Below are 19,844 nucleotides of genomic sequence, written 5' to 3'. Positions count from 1 at the left end.
CACTTAGTTACTTTTGTGTGTGTGTGTGTGTGTGTGTGTGTGTGTGTGTGTGTGTGTGTGTTTGTCTACTATGTCCATGTGTGTGCATATGGAGGTTAGAAAAATATCTGTAAGAGTTAGTTCTCTCCTTTCACTGTGTGGATTCTGGGCATTGAAATGGAGTTTTCTGCCTTGGCAACAAATGCCTTTACCTGCTGAGCCATCTGGCCAGCCTGGTATACTTAAATCTTTAATAGATGCCACCTATACCACACAAATATGGCCATGTCCTATGTGTGAAAAGCATGACAACATATGAACTCAAGATGTGAATCCAAAGCCCAGCCCAGATGTCCCTGCTAGCAGACTGCCCTCCCCTGCCCCCAGTCTCCATGCCTGGCCCTGACCTCCCTCCATCCGTTATATGGTTCCTACAGGAGCTGCTCCTTGCAGGACTCAACATTTACTTTGGTCACTGAGTGTCTCAAAACAAAACAAAACACAGAGGAAACAAATGAGCAAAAGTCCCACAGATTTAGGCCACTGTTTCCTATCCCAGAGAGGAATTTTCTGTCCACGAGGGCACAGTCTCCAGGCACTGTCTGTCCAGTTCCAGAGAGCAGCTCTTTTGAGGATGCTATGTTTGTCTTTCACTCATTTCTCATGGACATGCTGTGCTAGTCACGTATCCTGATAGTACAGTCCTCCCTGAGATCTACCATATTAAATGCTATTTTCATTAAGTATGTCAATTCCAGGGATTTCTTTTTTTTTTTTTTTTTTTTTTTTTTTTTGTTCCTTGGTTTCTTGAGACAGGGTTTTTTTGTGTAACAACTATAGCTGTCCTGGAACTCACTCTGTAGACCAGGCTGGCCTCGAACTCGGAGAGATCCTCCTGCCTCTGCCACCCAAGTGCTGGGATTAAAGGTGTGTGCCACCCCCCCCCCCCACTATATCCACTGATTTTTTTTTTCAAGTAAGACCTATGTCAGTGAATTATCTTTTGGCATGGGTGCATTCATCATACATTTAAACAAACTAAGCTGATGGACCTTAAAGGGATTTTTGAATGTGTTTCATGGGAAACAGAAGCATTTATTATCCTATTTAGTGTCTTTTTGGTGACTTTGAAAATCTTGGACACAAAATAAAAAGAACACCAGAAAGAAACCAACCACAATTTGCACACAACTTCAGAAAGGACTCGTAGACCCTCTAAAGGCTCCTGGGAGCCCTTGGTAAAGACTTGGTTTCAAATCTGTGTGGTGGCATGTGACATATAACCCAAAGCACTTGGGGGGCAGCAGAGACAGAAGGATCAGTTCAACATCTTCCTCAGTTACACAGTGAGTTGGGGGCCAGCCTAGGCTACATGAAACTCTCAAAAACACAACACATAAATCTGGAGGTGATAGTATACACTTTTAAACCTAGTACTCTAGAATCAAGAGGTAATGTGGCTCTCTGGGAATGAGTTCAAAGCCAGTCTGATCTACAAACTAATTACCAGACAGGGATACACAGAGACACCCTATCTCAAAAAAGAAAACAAAGTCAGGTATGGGTGGTGAGCATGTCTAATTCCAGCACTCGGCAGGTGGATCTCTGAGTTCCAGGGTATCCTGGTCTACAAAAGTGAATTCCAGGACAGCCAGGGCTACACAGAGGAAACCCTGTCTCAAAAAACCAAAACAAACACAAAAAAGCTCACAAATGAAGTAATGACCTATATCAGCCATATGCAAACCAGGACTCACAGGAAATAAAGGCCATTGGGCTTCGTTTTGTGAAATTAGGATGGTATTAACTTGTAAGCAGGAAAGGCCAGCAGTTAACAAGGCTTTTTTATTTGCTCACATGGCTTTGCTGTGTATCCCTAGCTAGCCTGGAACTCAATGTGTAGACCTGCCTGGCTTTTAACTCACAGAAAACTATCTGCCTCTTCCTCCCACGTGCTGAGATTTAAAGGTAAATGGTATTTTTGTAGGCAGCCCACACTGGCCTAGAACTCACCCACCACTCACTGGCTGCACCTTCCTAAAGCTGGGCTTGCAGGAACACACCCCCCAGCATGGCTGAAGTCTTTTTTTAATCACGGCTGGAGATCTAACCTATGGCCCTACACATGCTCAGCAGGTACTCTACCACGGAGCCACACCCCTAGCCCTCTGCTTAACCTTTTACAGATTATGGTGGGGTTTCTAGAAAACATCAGAAGCATGTGCTGTCTTGTCCAAGGCATGACCACATATTTCACAAAGGACAAAAAAAAAAAAAAAAAAAAAAAAAAAAAAAAAAAAAAAAAAAAAAAAAAGTCCTCTCTGTCTCTAAGGAAACTTCAGACTCTCGTAATATTGTTTATTTAACTGGCTGGTGTATTTGTTTGTTTGTTTATTCACTTTACATCCCATCGAGGCCCCTCTCTCCTTTCCCACCCTCCCATCTTCTTCTCCTTTACCTCCTCCCCTTCTCCTCAGAAAAGGGGAGCCCACCCCCTATGTCAAGTCACATCAGGACTAAGCACCTCCTCTTCCACTGAGGCCAGACAAGGCAGCCAAATAGGGGGGAAGTGATCCAAAAGGAGGCAACAGAGTCCGTGTCAGAGGCAGCCCCCACTCCACTTGCTAGGTGACCCACATGAAGACCAAGCTGCCCATAAGCTATCTGTGTAGGGGGCCTAGGTCCGGTCCATGCATGCTCTTTGGTTGGTGAGTCAGGCTCTGTGAGCACCCATGGTCCTCAGTTAACTCTGTTGGTCTTCTTGTGGAATTCTTGTCCCCTCCAGGTCCCTCTATCCTTCCCCTAACTCTTCCACAAGATTCCCTGAGCTCCACCTAATGTTTGGTTGTGGGTCTCAGCATCTGTTTTGATCCGCTGCTGGGTGGAGCCTCTCAGAGGACAGTTATGTTAGGCTTTTGTCTGCAGGCAGAGCAGAGTATCATTAATAGTGTCAGGTTGGCTCTCTCCCATGGGGTGAGTCTCAAGTTGGGCCAGTCATTGGCTGGTCCTTCCTTCACTCTGCTCCATCTTTATCTCTGCATTCCTTGTAGGCAGGGCAGATTTTGGGTTGAAGGTTTTCGTGGGTGGGTTGGTAGCCCTCTCCCTCTACTGGAAGTCCTGCGTGGCTATAGGAGGTGACCACTTCAGTCTCCATGTCCCCCACTGTTAGAATTCTCAGCTAGAGTCACCCCCATATCTTCCCAAAAGCCTACACTGTTGCAGGTCTCCAATTTGTCTCAGAATTGCCTCCCTTCTCTCTCCTGGTCATCTCGCCTCCCACCCTCAGACTTTCATAACTTTATTTACCCAACTGGCAGGTGTTCTTCTAAAGAGAAAAATAAATACACATGGGAGAATGAGGTAAACCAGCCCACAGGAGGACAAAGATTGTAGAGTCTGTGTATTTGAAGTGCCTAGGTGATGCACATTCATGGAGACAAAGTAGAGGAGAGGTTACTGAGGACCAGAGTGGAGGAAACTAAGGATTTCATGTTTAGGTGGTAACAGAGGTTGTGGTGGTATTGATGAAATGTTTGGACATAGATGGTGGTAAGAGGTACACAACACTGGGAATGCATTTAATGCTACAGAATTGAACATTCGTGAATTGTTTAGAAGAAAAATCTTTCATCACCGTGATTGTTTTAAAAAATATATTTGAAAAAAATGGATGTCTCTGTGCATTGAAATGGTAGGGCACAGTGAGTATACACTGTAAAAAGACGTAGAAAGGACGCGGTGGGATTTCTTGCATTCCAGTCACTGGTACTCAGTGTCCACCTTAACAGGCAGCCAGCATACAGTCTCATGTGTTTCCTCATAGACTTCCTCCACTTTTATAGGCAGGTTCATATTCTGGAGCCACTGCTCTTTCCACAAGATTCCACTACATAGAAGTTAGTTAAGGACCCTTGGGGCTGATGGGCTTCTTTTACTCTTGGATATGTCCAAACCTTTTACGGCTGCAAACAATTTTGCAATGGATACAGGGAAGCCAATGCCATTTTACAAACACCATTTACTATTGTTCTTCGCTGAGTCAAGTGAGATAACAGAACCCAGGGAATGGGGTGGCGGCAGAAGGTTATAGCAAGGTGCCCCTGCTGGGAGAACACCCTGTGGAGCAGAACCTGCGCTCACAAGTCCTCACATGGCAGTTCAGCCATTTTTCCCTCTGCTCACTGGCTAAGTGAGGTCATGCAAAGCTCGGCGCGCTCAGAAGGCTGTCGTGCAGATGGAATTAGACCCAACACAAGCAAGAAGGCCTTCGGGGAAGCCGAGGTTGGTGAGAAGAGTAAGGGTCTCGTCACTGTCAGTTTTGAATTCTGCACTACGAAGTCTCCAGCCATGGCGCCACACGCTTTGTATCTCAGCACAGGAGAGGCTGAGGCGAGAGGATCGCTTCAGGCTTGAGGCCAGTTTTCAGGCCCACTAAGATTTGTCTTTAAAAAAAAAGGAACGTTGACGTGTCCTTTGTGTTTGCTTTAATATTTTTTTGTTTTTTGTTTTTTGTTTTTAGTTTGGTTTTTTTTTTTTTTTTATTATTATTCATTGTTTTGAGACAGGGTTTCTCTGTGTAGCCTTGGCTGTCCTGGACTCACTTTGTAGACCAGGCCGGCCTCAAACTCACAACAATTTGCCTGCCTCTGCCTCCTGAGTGCTAGGATTATAAGGCATGCGCTGCCATGCCCGGTTTGCTTTAGGTTTTTTGTTTGTTTTTTGTTGTTGTTTGTTTTTTAATTAATTAATTAATTTATTTATTTATTTTTGGTTTATTGAGACAGGGTCTCCCTGTGTTAACCTTGGCTGTCCTGTTGTAGACCAGGCTGGCGATCCTCCTGTCTCTGCCTCCCAAGTGCTGGGATTAAAGGCGTGCACCACCATGCCTGGCCCAGTTTTTTATTGTTTAACCTTCTGTGTGGCTGAAGATATGACAGGCCTACATGAAAAACATGTCCCATATGTTGTTTATGGAGAGGCATTTAGTTTATTTCTTTTTTTTTTTTTAAAGACAAATCTTAGTGGGCCTGAAAACTGGCCTCAAGCCTGAAGCGATCCTCTCGCCTCAGCCTCTCCTGTGCTGAGATACAAAGCGTGTGGCGCCATGGCTGGAGACTTCGTTTTGGATGTTACATTTTGCAATGCTGAGGACCAAACCCATGGACTCATGCATGCCAGGCAAACATTCCTTTCTGTCCTAATACTCCAGCCCTGCTTTAGTTACTAACTTCACACTGTAGCCCAGGCTGTCCTGGAACTCACTATGTACCCTAGGCTGTCCCTGGAACTCACTATGCAGCCCAGGCTGACCTTGACCTCAGCAATTCTCCAGCCTGAACTCCAAGTGCTGGAATTTCAGCTTTGAGCCATCATACCAGGAATATTTTTAAAATAACTCACAGGGATGTAACCTACAGAAGACTGACTCTCCCTCTGCAGTCTGAGGGGCCTCCTTACACACCACACGCTCAGGATGTGTCCATCTGTTGTAATATATCTGCAGCTGAAGAGCCACATGCCAGAGTGACATGTGTCACGCTTACAGAGAAGTGCCATCAAGACTAGTCCTTGAGAAGAAAGAAGTTCCTTCAGAGCTGGAAAATAGCCCAAAGCAACTGAAGGCTGAGGATAAGCTTCCATGCATGCTCTAAGCCCTGACAGGCATGGCATGTCACAAGAAGTATCTTCAGTCCCAAGGACAACTTTATATGATTATAATGCATCAATACAGAGTTTTCCTGATCAAATGTCTGAGAGTGTAAATAATGGCATTTATGGCATCATGAAGGTGAAATGTACTTGGGTAAGGGTTTAGCCAGGCAGGCGCTGTGGCAAGTGAAGAAGCCGAGGACGTTGGGGTTAGCCTAAGTGTTTAAGCGGTGCTATTCAGCCAGAGAGTCAAACAGTTCTTAGAGATTTAGATTCAGAAAATTTACAAGCGCACGCCTTTAATCCCAGCACTCGGGAGGCAGAGGCAGGTGGATCACTGTGAGTTCGAGGCCAGCCTGGTCTACAAAGTGAGTCCAGGATGGCCAAGACTACACAGAGAAACCCTGTCTCGAAAAACCAAAAAAAACAAAAAAAAAAAACAAAAAAAACAAAATAGTGGTTTAAAAATTAGCCATAATGCCTAAATCTGGATATGACCTTCTGCCCTGATTTTTGTATCCCAGATATAATCTACAGTATGTGCCGGGCAATTGTGTTTAAATTGGTCCGTTCTGAGGAAGTTCTGGGAAAGGGCTACTCTGAAATATTTAGTACATCCTTACTGACCTTTATTTACAATTTTCTGAAATCAAACAACCTTCCTTGGATGGCTGCCTTCTTTGTTACATTCATGTACAAAAGAACCCTAGAGTCCTCCTTGTTATTTGGCTTCTTTAGGTCTGTGTGTTGTACTGTGGTTATCCTGTATTATGTGGCTAATATCTGCTTATAAGTGAATATATACCATGCGTGTCTTTCTGGGTCTGGGTTACCTCACTCAGGATGGTCATTTCTACTTCCATCCATTTGCCTACAAATTTCGAGATTTCCTTGTTTTTGATAGCTGAGTAGTTTCCCATTGTGTAAAATGGGAATAAAAGCACTATAAAAAAAAAAATTAGCCATAACGGGGGCTGGGCATGAGCACATGCCTTTAATACCAGCACTAGGGAGGCAGAGACAGGCAGATCTCTGTTAGTTCGAAGCCAGTCTGGTCTATATAGTGAGTTCGAGGACAACCAGGGCTACATAAAGAGACCTTGTTTTAAACAGAACAAAACAAACAAACACATAGCACAATTTTAGCTGGGTGGCTGAGGCTGGCAGATCTCTTTGAGTTCAAGGACAGCCTGCTCTACATAGTGGGTTCCAGAATGGCCAGCTACGTAGGCAGACCTTGTCTCAAAACAAAACAAAAAGTAATTAAGTAAAAATGAAATTGGTCATAATGGTAGCATCCAAACCACAGAAATTCGCCAGCACCATGGACTGAGATATTTTCTTCACTCAGAGAACTTCTGGCTAGTCCTCACTAACAGACCATGACCAAGCTCACCAACCAATTCAGAGAAGGGCGAGGCTTCCCTGGTCTACTCACACCTGCACTTTTAACCTGCACTGGCAAATGTTGGTCTGTGTCTTGTTTCAGCTGCTTTGGAAAAGTCAGGAAGATAATCAGCCCTTGAGAGCCTTTCCTGATTGTATTCTCCCTCTCTCATTTTTATGTGAGGACAACACCTTTGTGATCTTGTCCCTAGGGGCTAAAGTCACAGCAAGCCAGTCTCTCTGGCCCCTTTCTGCCTAATGTGATGAAAAGATTACGGTGTTCAGGAAAGAGGCTGGGGAGGGGGAGGAGACGGCCCTCTGGAGGTCTTTGTGGTTGTGTGTTTCTGTATGTTTGTATATATATGAGTGTGCGTGTGTAGTATGGATGGATGGTGTGTGTGTATATGGAGTGACTATGTGTGTATGTGTGGTGTCTGTATGTTTGTGTATGTGGTGTATATGTGCATTATATGTATGTAGTGTGGGCATGTGTATTGTGTGTAGCATATGTGTGTAGTGTGTGTGATGTGTTTGTGTGTATGGGGTGGGTATATGTTTGTGTGTGCAGTGTGTATGTGTAATGTGTGTGTAGTGTGTATGTGTATTGTGGGTGTAATGTATGTGGGTAGTGCGTGTGATGTGTTTGTGTGTATGAGGTGTGTGTGTTTGTATATGTTGTGTGTGTGTGTGTGTGTGTGTCAGGAACCTGAGATCCACCCTATTAATCATTTTGGAAAGGACAGAAGGAAGGCTTGTCTCTGGGATCAGTATGTTCCAGCCACATCACAAAGTAGGATCTTTCAAAGAATCAGACAGATTTAAGCACAAGCAACCGTGGTTATCAAGAGGAATCAAAGGCTAAAGGTATTTCCTAAACTTTCTCAACATTATACTCTATGCTTCCTCAATTGTGGCAGAATCTGAAGGACGGAACTTTCTCAAGTAAAACTGAAGATAGAGTTTTCCCACCAGCCTTGCAGATATTGAACTACAGTTAAATTTAGTTAGACTCACAGAAAATGAAATTTCACAGCAACTAGTGGCGGTGAACACCCAGCTGCTATGGTCTGCATTCAGATTCAACCACTGGCACTGCATCTAACTCCAGGGCAGGACATGCACAGGGAACACTTGAGTTTCTAACTCAGAAAAAGTCCAAACCATGAGCAGATGCACACAGACATGTGACATAAAACACACAGGTTTGGGCCGGGCATGGTGGCACACGCCTTTAATCCCATTACTCAGGAGGCAGAGGTGGGTGGATCGCTGTGAGTTCAAGGCCAACCTGGTCTACAAAGGGAGTGCAGGACAGTCAAGGCTACATAGAGAAACCCTGTCTCAATAAAACAAAACAAAACAAAAACAAAAACAAAAACAAAAACCACACAGGTTTCCTTTTTCTTTCTTTCTTTCTTTCTTCTCTTTTCTTTTCTTTTCTTTTTTTCTTTTTGGTTTTTCGAGACAAGGTCTCTCTGTGTTAGCCTTGGCTGTTATGGACTCACTTTGTAGACCAGCTGGTCTTGAACTCACATCGATTGGCCTCCCTCTGCCTCCTGGGTGCTGGGATTAAAGATGTGCACCACAGCACCCGGCCACACAGGTTTCTTAGTTGGGGTTTAATTGCTGTGAAGACACCATGACCACCACAACTCTTATAAAGGAAAAGATTTAACACACAATCTTTACTGATTGTGTGTGTTTCCAGATGGGGCCAAGAAGACTAGTTGTAGAATCCTACAGGAGAGACAAGATTCCTCGTAGTCACCTCATTCTGTGGAAGGGACCACAGAGAGGAATGAAGCTTGGGCTTTTGAGACCCCAAAACCTATCCCTAGTGACAACCTTCCTCCAATAAAGGCAAACCTCCTAATAGTGGCACTCCCTAGGAGCCTATGGGTGCCATTTCCATTCAAACCACCACATTCCACTCCCCGGTCCTCACTGGCTTGTGGCCATATCAGAATGCATAACAGGCAAAGTTATGTGGGGCCAGGTGAGCCCTTATGTGGTATAAAGCTGGAATGTGCAGTCTGTTTTGCTGCCTTCTGGAGATAAGCATGCTTGTGTTATAGCAAGCTATACAAAATGGGCATTCTGGGCTTGGCAGACAACAGGCACTCACAGAGATACAAACTGTATATCATCAAAAACACCACAGTAAAAGGCTTTTTATAAACAGGTTCTAAGCATAGATGTCTTCAGTCAAGAGACGAATACGTGTTACAGAATTCTATGGTATTTTAGTAACTTTGATTACAATTATTAAAAAACTGGAGGGGCAGGTGCTGGAAAGATGCTCAGTGGTTAGGAGCACTGACTGCTCTTCCAGAGGACCTGAGTTCAATTCCCAGCACCTACATGGCAGCTCACAACTGTCTGTAACTCTAAAATCTGACACCTTTGCATAGACATACATGCAGGTAAAACACCGAAGAACATAAAATAAAAACAAATACTTTTTTTTAATTGGGAGAAAAGTTTTAGTAGCTTTACTTTTGGAAAAACTAAGCTTGGGAAACATTTTAAGATTTACAAAAAGACGAATTTGTTTTTATTTTTTACATGTATGTGTGTCTTGTCTGTATATATGTATGTGTACCAGGTGTATACAGTACCCACAGAGGCCAGAAGAGGGCCTCACATCTTCTGGGGCTGGAATTGGGTTATGAGCTTCCATGTCAGTGCTGGAAACTGAATCAAGAGCAGCAAGTGCTCTTCACTGTTAAGCCTTCTCTTCTCTGTCCGAGATAGTTTAATAGCTTAATTATAAATAAAAAAAGCAGGAAAGCTCTGTACAGATGTTGATAGAAGCCAGCTAAGTGTTCTGGATGACCATATGAATTGGATTTATGTCTCTGCAGATTTCTTCGGGGGGGGGGGGTGCTGGAGGAGCTCTGAAACAGGATTTCTCTTGTAGTCCTGGCTGTCCTGGACTTGCTTTGTAGAGCAGGCTGGTCTCGAACTCACAGAGATCCACCTGCTTCTGCCTCCCAGTGGTGGGATTAGAGTGCGCCAACACAGCCAGCCCTCTGAAGATTTCTTATTATTTTAGTATAGATCATGTCTCTGAAGATTTAATAGTAAACAGTTGTATTGCTTTTCTCCTCACTGATTGTGTGTGTTTCCAGATGGGACCAAGAAGACTAGTTGTAGAATCCTACAGGAGAGACAAGATTCCTCATAGTCACCTCATTCTGTGGAAGGGAGCACAGAGAGGAATGAGGCTGCCAGGAAACATCCTCTCTTCCTGTTTTCAAGACTAGGTAAGACAAACTTTGGGAAAGCATTGATGTTGGATTGTTTTCTTTATGAACATCCTGTCAGGATCAAAGGACCAGACCACATGAGGGTGGGTGGGAGGAAGAATGGGCCATCAGATTTCTCATAAACACCCATTTCCTATCAGTCTTTCTGGAAGAAGGCAGACACGGGCTGATTGGAGGGAGGCAAGGCGGGAGGGATGGAAAAGAGAAGAAAATTCTTTCCTCTTCACAAGCAGTGTAAATGTTGTCCTCGTGTGCTTCTCCATTGCCATAAAAAGCACTACCAAAACCAAGTTGGGAAGGAAAGGGTTTATTTTTGCTTATATTTTATAGTTCATCACTGAGGGAAGCTGGGCAGGAACTGAGGCAGAGACCATAGGGAACACTGTTTACTGGCTTGCCCTCTCCACAGCTTAGTCAGCTTGCTTTTTATACAATCAAGAACCACGTCCCCAGGAGTGGCACCATTGGATGTTCTTACGTCAGTCATGAAATCAAGAAAATGCACCATAGATGCGCCTACAGGACAATCTGATGGAGGCATTGTCTCAATTGGGGTTTTCCTCTTTGAAGACATTGCTAGATTTGTGTGTAGTTCAACAAACAAACAAACAACCTAACCAATACAAACATGGAGTTCAAACCTTAGCATAAAGAGTCAGAGCGGTTTCCTGTCACAAAGAGAGGAGAAGCAGCCCTGTGATAGACCCTAGAACTGTCCTGAGCCTGAGGTCTCAGAGGAGCCATATCTAAACCTACCCTGACTTTCTTCTATCTATAGTTCATCTCATTGTGTTCCATGACATATAGTTCATACCAACTTAGTACTTGATGGGCTGTGGAGACTCAATGGAAGATTGGATTGGGCCCCTAAGGAGCTTGTAGTGTTCTTTCCCTGAGGCTAGAATTAGAGACACAGTGATGGGCCAATGACCAGTCATATCATGAAACACTGGCAGCCATGCTAGACTGGACAACAAAACGGAATGAAGGAGGCTGGTTACACACATATATGGGACATTCTCAAAACCACCTGGGTGCTTCTTTGTGAGCCTGCTCTAAGTTCACACATGTTGTGTAAGCCAGTGTAGGATTGTGTCTTGCCTGAGGCAATTTATTTTACCCATGGCATCTGCCTCCAGTTTGAGTCCATAATAGAGGCGGGATGCGTCCACGTCTCATTGTGCACGTGGACACCGACACTTGTCACAAAGCCCGGACTGATAAATAACTTATTCCTAAAGATAAAAAGTACCACTTATAAATTCACCAAAGCAGCCTAGACATACGTGTCATATGAGAATGAGTATGGTAAAACTAAAGATTTGAGAGCTTACAACTGGCTGATAAAGAGTGTAAGACCCTCATCTGTGCCCCCCCATAAAGAAGAGGACACCCAACACTGCAAGGGCCACAACCCCACCAGCTTGTCATTTGACTACCCATCAAGGGACCAACAGGAAGAGAATGGCCAACTAGCCTCAAGGTATCTTCTCAACTCAGTCACCATAGCATAAGCTCAACACTTAATGCTATGTGTTTACGGCCATAGTGACCTGGCCGTAAAACAATCAAATCCATGCTCACTTGTTCTGTGGAATTCACCTTCCCACCATTTCTGAGATTATGAGTTAGGAGCAAACAGGGAGACAGTATTAGAAGCCAGACAGAATTAAAAGTATCACCGTGGGTGTGATGGCATACTCCTGTAATTCCAGTGTCTTAGAGTAACTATTGCTATGATGAAACACCATGACCAAAAGCAATTTGTGGAAGAGAGGGCTTATTTGGCTTAGATATCCTGAGTCAGTCTAATGAGGGAAGCTAAGGCAGGGACTCAACCGGGTGGGAACCTGGAGACAGGAGCTGATGCAGAGGCCATGGAGGAGTGCTGCTTACTGACTTGCCACTCCTAGCCTACTTTCTTATAGAACTCAGAACTACCAGACATTAGGTGGCATCACCCACAATGGGCTGGGCCCTCTCCATCAGTCACTAATTAAAAAAATGCCCTACAGCCCAATCTTTGGGGGAGGCATTTTCTTAGTTGAGATTCCCTCCTCTCAGATGACTCCAGCTAGTGTCAAGTTGACATAAAGCTAGCCAGCACACCAGCTATTAGGACGACAGAAGTACAGGATTGCATGTGCGTTTGGGAGTTTGAAATAAGCCTGCGCAAGATAGGAGGACGCCCATCTCAAAATGAAACAATAAAGGAATTTTATTTTCTAATGATAGCCTTTGTTTAATGTGGCTTCAGAATTTCCGCCAAGTGTTTTACTAATCTGTTACTTTTCAGTTAGACACCGACTAGCCTAGACACTGGCTTAGCAGGATCACTGCAGGCGTCTTGCCTCACCTTCTCCCATCACACAGCTGTCCCTGGGCACAAAGCCTTTCCTGAAAGAGAAAACATCCCCACTCTAACATGGGGGACATTTCTTTCTTCAAAGCCCACATATCAAACTACACCTTCCTCCACATGAATTAGGAGCAACGAAAGACAGCAGCCACATGAGTGCAGTTGATCAAATATAAGAACATAAACGTCTCACCTCTTTCCGTTCTACTATTAATTATTGTCTTGATTGATTGTTGTTTGCCTTGGCCTAAGCAAAACTTCTTATGAAATCCCATAATTTAACTATGTATTTCCTAGAATGCATGAGAAGTTGTTCATCAAGGGACTGCTTAAACTAACTTCTTCATACATGCAAAAAGATAGGAGTCACACATGCAGGTGTGAATGCTGCAGGAATCTGATAGCAAAATGAATAAATGCAAGCTCTGGAGCTGTAGTGGGGCAGAAGCCAACACATAGCCTTGCACTGCTGCCTGTAGTAGTTCGAGTTCCCAGAGCCTTTCTCTCCTACTCAAGTGAAGCTGTGGCTCTTAACTGCACTGCAGAAAAGAATTTCAGGATGAGTCAGCATGATGCAGAATTAGAGTTTTTTTTGTTTTTTTTTTTAATTATAGATTTCAGCATGAACATTGTAGGAAGCACTCAGGAAAGGGACTGTTTGTACCCCAGAGTGACCGTGGGCTTCTCGAGAGGATTCGTAGATAAAAGTGTCTTTCACACAAAGAGTTTTGCAAGGAAGTTAAAATGTTTTTTAACACCAGATGTGGTGGTTGATCCCTTTAATCCCAGCACTTGGTAAGCAGAGGTAGGTGGATGTCTGTGACTTCCAGGAGAGCCAGAGTTCCATAGAACCAAAAAGAAAGAAAAGAAAAAAAGGTAAGTTTTTACAGTAAACAAGGTTTATAGTTTTATTTTTAAGATTCTCCAAAAATTTCAAGTTTACAGTTGGGAAAGAAATGTGACCACAAATGCTCAGACCTTAAATACGACTATCTCTAGATGAACCAGAATCTCTGTCTGTCTGCAACCTTCACAGCAAATGCTAATTATGCTTGAATTCCTGACTCTCAGCCTCTGAAAAACTTCAACCAAACTCTGGGATGAAGGGGTTCCTTTCCTTTCCTGCACCCCTGAATTCTCCTTTTTTCTAACCTATCTTGCAATGTTTCACAAAAACAACCATGAAAAAAAAAACTGATACAAATGGGAAAAAAAAATAAGATTAAATGTCCCCATCTCTTTGTAATAGTATAATCCTGAAATTATTACTCTGTGTTAGAACACTTGGTTGGAATACACAGGCCGTCAGTTCAATCCCCAGCACTGACAAACTAAACAAGAATAATACACTCCTCAGGTAGACTGGTTGTGAAGGGTTCATGGACCAGGAACTAGCAATTGTATTGTTATAATGGAGTCTCCGGGAGTTGCAGTATTCTGCGCAGGATTTTCACGTCCAGCTATCTTTGCCTTGGAGTGATGGAATGCCTCGTGTAAACAATCTGAGTGAGAACTTATTTGTTTGGGGACATGGTTTCAGGGCATTCAGTCCCATGATCCCTTAGCCTCAGGCACTTGATAGAATGTCCTGGCCACAGAACAAATAGAAAAGCAGATGGAAGAGGCTGGACTCAGCCTCTTGGTGAGTAGGGAACAGAGAGGAGGAGGATCCAGGAGTGGACAAAGCCCCAAGGACACATGAGTGGTGACCTACTTCCTTCGCTAGACACCAAGTCCCACTTTTCATCACTCCCAATAAATATCATGTTATGACCACATTAAGTATGAGCCCACTCAATAGGTCAGCTCCCTCACAGTCTAATGGTCTGGAAACAGCCTCCCACCCAGAAGTAAGCTGTACTCATCCCATAAGCATTTCTTAATCTCATCACATTAGCAACCAAGAGCAACCCTGACAGTCCTGGGATGGGAAGCTTAGCGCCCTTCCTGTTAGTCTATGGACCTCTGAGGCAATTTTTGTTGTCTTAATTGCTCACTCTCCTCAGCTTTGGTAACAACAGCGTCTGCTGAGTTTTGTTTCCTTCTTTACCTTGACACCTCCATCTTCCCTGGTAAGATCTCACTGGGGAGAAGTCAAAGCAGACAGCCAACTATCGTGGAATCTCAGAAACACAGCAAGGTGAGGGTTCCAGGGTTTGGGTTTGCTCAGGCTGCTTGTCATGGCATAGTTGGCTCAGTCAGTGGAGCACGAGACCCTTACTTTCTTTTCTTTTTTTTTTTTTTTTTTTTAAGACAGGGTTTCTCTATGTAGCCTTGGCTGTCTTGGACTCACTTTGTAGACCAGGCTGGCCTTGAACTCACAGCGATCCACATGCCTCTGCCTTCTGAGTGTCACCATGCCTGGCAGAACCTTACTTTTTTTGAGACAGGGTTTCAGTGTATCCCGAGCTGACCTCAGATTCACTTAGCAGCAGAGGGTGATATGACATGGCACTTTTGACCTTACCTCCTGGGTGCTGAGGTAGGAAGGATGACCCACTAAGCCGAGGAGTTTCTGCAGCACTGAGAATCAAATCCAGGTGATCGGATGACTTTGTCATTGCCTTGTGCATGCTATGCAAGTACTCCACCCACTCATATCCTCAGCCTGAGTATCAGACTCCCTTTAAAAATGCTTTGTATGCCAGGCGTGGTGGTACACACCTTTAATCCCAGCACTTGGGAGGCAGAGGCAAGTGGATTGCTATGCGTTCGAGGCCAGACTGGTCTACAAAGCGAGTCCAGGACGGCCAAGATAACATAGAGAAAGAAACCCTGTCTCAAAAAAACAAAACAAAACAAAAGCCTTGTATTAAACTCAAGTCCAAGTGGACCAAAGACCTCAACATAAAACCAGAGACACTAAATCTATTAAAAGAGAAAGTGCAGAAGAGCCTTGAACTCATTGACACAAGAGACAACTTCCTGAACAGACCCCCACAGCTCTAAGATCGACAATTTACGTAATGGCACCTCATGAAACTGGAAAGCTTCTTCAAGGAAAAGCACAAGGTCAGTAGAAAGAAACCAGTCTAAGGACTGGGAAAAGATCTTCACCAGCCCTATATCTGCAGGGCTTTTAGAAGTTAAAAGCCAGAGCCAGCAGGTGATTTACTGGGTGAGAGCACTTGTTGCACATGCGTGACCCTCCCCTACCTCCCCCATCATATACTCACACAGTATTAATAAAATAATAAATCAAAAACCAAGTGGCAGAAGTTGCAAAGATGGTGTGTGGCAGACACATTCTGATGAAAGCTATACTTTGGAGCCTTGCCAAAAAGGCCACTGTGGCTGGGCATGGTGGCGCACACCTCTGATCCCAGCACTCAGGAGGCAGAGGCAGGTAGATCACTGTGAGTTCAAGGCCAGCCTGGTCTACAAAGCAAGCCCAGCATAGTCAAGGCTACACAGAGAAACTGTCTCAGAAACAAAACAAAACAATAAACAAACAAAGGCCACTGTGGAAGAGTAGAGGTCCCTTTTGCCAAGTTTAAGAATGAAACTGAGGACACTTCTGGTTACAGTTTCCTGGACCCATGCCCCGGAGGGCCTGTTGCTGTAGGAGGCTGGAGTAAAGATAACACTCCCCAGAGACCTGGAACATTCTGGTGCTACAGGTTTATACAGCAGGCTTGAAGAAATGCCACATGACTGTGTGGGGAAGGCGCTTTTGCTACGGTGTATATTTGTGCCTAACTCCTAAGACATTGTCTTCTGCCTTCTGCCCATCACAGCACTACACTAGGAACAGCAGCAAGAACACACCCAGGCAAGCACCTGAGCTCTTGCTTTGCTCTGACACTTGTTCAGGGCTTGTTCTAGAATATTCTACTTCTGTGCACTGTGGTCTCCTCACCCACTTTTCAGTTCAAGAATTAAACTGAGCAGGATGGCAGCTAGGCAGAGGCAGGCAGATCTCTATGAGTTCAAGGCCAGCCTGGTCTACAAAGCTATTCCAGGACAGCCTGGGCTACACAGATAAACCCTGTCTTGAAACCCCCCCAAAGAATTAAAAATTAACTCCACAGAATCAGATTTCTAAATTTGCCACAGACCACATGACTTAGTGAGGAGTGCAAGAAGGAATTAAAAAAAAAAAAAAAATCCAACAACCCACTGCCTTGTCCAGTGACCAAAGCAGCTGGGCTTAACATACTAACTTTATCATTTGGATTTCAAATACAAGTTTCATTGGACAGATTGGCCTCACTGATTATTTCCCCAGGGATGTGGAAATGTCCCAGCAGGTACAAGTACTTGTGATATCGAGAGAACTTGAGTTCAAATCCCCAGCACCCACCTAAAAAAACTAGGCATGGCCTATGAACACCTGTAACTTCAATGCTGGGAGGAGGAGAGGGAGGAGGAGAAGGAGGAGGAGGAAGAGGAGGAGGAGGAGGCAGGTGGCTCCCAGCAACTTGTGGGCCTGCTAGCCTAACCTAATTGGAGAACTTCAGATTCAATGAACCTTGTGATGAATGATACAGGAAGCTCCAAGCATTCTCCCCTGGTCTCTGAATGCTTATGCACAATCACCTGTCACTCCAGAAATCCTAGATGGACTATCTGGGGCCATTCTTTTTTGTGAGATTCTTCAACACAATCTCCATCTATGGTGACCACTATTTTATCTTGGGAGGCAAAAATCACTTCTAGGGAGCATACTGTATGAAGATCCAGGGATGTGAGTATGTTCTGTAGGCACTGTGGCAATTGGTGTACTGATCAGTAACTGTCTAGCTCTCTGTCCATTGTTTCTAGGGATACCCCTCACTTCTAAAAAGAATAATGGTAAAAATCATGAAAGACATTTAAACTAAGGACTATGGGAGCTGAGGGTGGCAAGTTCTGCCAGTGGATGGATGCAGACACATGGCAGATGTGTGCCTATGATCTCAGCCATTGGAAACCAGAGACATGGTTCAAGGCTAACATCAGCCACATGGCAAGTTTGAGGTTATGCCCGTATCACATGAAACCTTGTCTCAAAAACCAGGGGACTAAAGATAGATGGGAGTCCTACAGATACCATGGGATAGAATATTATAGAGAGAAGGGGGTTCTTCCAATAGCCAGGGCCCACATCTTTCCATCACTCCCTAGAAGCAAAGGACAGAGATACAGGCAATTATTAGTTGGAGCTTTGCTAGGACATCTGAACCAGGAGTTGCCAATAGAAATGGACAAGATGCAATCGATAGTGGAGATCTTGCCAAGGAGGCCAGCCTGGGACAGAGGAGACTCTCTCATAAAGAGAGGGCACCTAAAAAGAATTCCATGCACAAAGCACTTCTCATGGAAACAGGAGAACCCCAAAACCCATGTAGTGTAGATCCCCAGTAAAGCCAGACGTAGTAGCACATATCAGCAATCCCAGCAGTTCTATGGCAAAGTGAGAGGTGGAAAGAGGAGAGGGCCAGGCACTCAAGGACCAGCTAGCTTGGTGCAGCACACTGGGGAACAAGAGATCCCATCTCAGAGAGGAAGTTAGGACTGATACCTATGGTTGCCCTTCTGACCGCTACACAAATGGTATGTACACACACACACACACACACACACACACACACACACACACACACACACACGAGAGAGACAGACGGAGACAGAGACAGAAACAGAGAGACAGAGACATAGAGCAGAGAGAGAGAGAGAGAGAGAGAGAGAAACTTTAAAGTTTAAAATGACAACCTATTCTGTGAGAATTACCCAGAAAACAAAAATCAAGTCCATTTAACTCACTTGATCGTTATGGTGCAAATATGGTACCTACCATCTCTTTAGGTCCACACTGGGAAGAACTGTCACGTTTTAAGAACGAAAGCTCCGTGTGACTATGATTAAAAGTAGCTTCAGTGTTCTGTGAAAACATAGTTCACTTACTTTATGAGACTTTGTCTTTTTCTAAGATCTAAGTCTCCCTGCTTGTACTGATTCAGGCCCTCTTCAAAAGAAGGTCAAACTCCCCCCCGCCCCTCTTCGCAACCTGCAGGATTTTATGATCCGTGTGGTAAAGCTGCTTCTGAGTCTGACACGTCGCCTCTGCCTCCCGGGTGCTGGGATTAAAGGCGTGCCCGCCACGCCCGGCTTAATGGTCCTTATTTTTAAAAGTGTGTTTGTTTTACGGAAAGCTGTTTTCTGGCTTTGCACAGTCCTAGTACACGTGTGCTCACCATTGCACAATGACAGCAATGTTTCTCACTGTCACAGCTCCACTAGATGAGGGGTTACGTGAGAATGTTTCTCTTATCTCCCAATTAACTTTTATCACTACATTATTTATTGTTTGTGTGTGTTTTCTATTCTTGGTTTAAGAGGTAATGGCTTGCTGTGTTGCCCAGGCTAGCCTCAACTGATGGGCTTAAGCACTTCGGTCTTACTCTCTGGAGTAACTGCGACTACAGGGGTCAACAGCCATGCTCACCATTTTTAAAGAGGCTTCATCTTTCATGTGTCACTTAATAAAGATCAAATATGCTAATACTGGCATAGGTGTGCTTCATATACACTATTTGTAAAATCTCCAGGAAGGTGATTGGTATTTTAAGCACCTCTATTATAAATAATTTTTAAAAATTAAGTGTGTGTGTGTGTGTGTGTGTGTGTGTGTGTGTGTGTGTGTGTAGGGTGCATGAGTGCATTGCCTGGGAAGGCCAGAAGATCCCCTAAAGCTGGAGTTACGGGTGGTTTTGAGCTGTCCGAAGTAGGTGCTGGGGAACTGAACTTGGTTCCTCCAAAAGACCAACAATTGCTCTTATCCACTGAGCCTATAAATAATGTTAAGACTCTTAAGGTTTCTGTTGTAGAAAGTAACTGGTTTCAGAAACCTGCATTCAGTAGCTGCAGTGAAGCAGAGGCCAGTGCTGTTATGATAACTGGAGAATCCTGTCCACGGAAGCTGGGCAGAACAGCTGGGCAGAAGCCCTTTCAACTCTAGGGATGAGCTGTGCTCCATGCAGCTGCTGACTTACAAAGAAGGAGGGAATGACTATCATACAGAAGACTGTTGTTGGAACAGCTCCGGCCCCAAGGCCTACACTGCTCCACAGCACCTGAAGGCAAGCTATCACCAGCAGCTGCCAAACCCATAGCCATGTACATGTACACATGATGCCAGGCTACAAAGGTAAGCACACAGCCAAGGATCATTAGCCATCTGCGGAACAGTGGAAGAGGCTTGACACCTGATGGATGATAAG

The sequence above is a fragment of the Acomys russatus genome, chromosome 20 (genome assembly GCF_903995435.1).
Source record: "Acomys russatus chromosome 20, mAcoRus1.1, whole genome shotgun sequence".
Classification (NCBI taxonomy): domain Eukaryota; kingdom Metazoa; phylum Chordata; class Mammalia; order Rodentia; family Muridae; genus Acomys; species Acomys russatus.
This window is presented reverse-complemented; position numbering follows the sequence as displayed.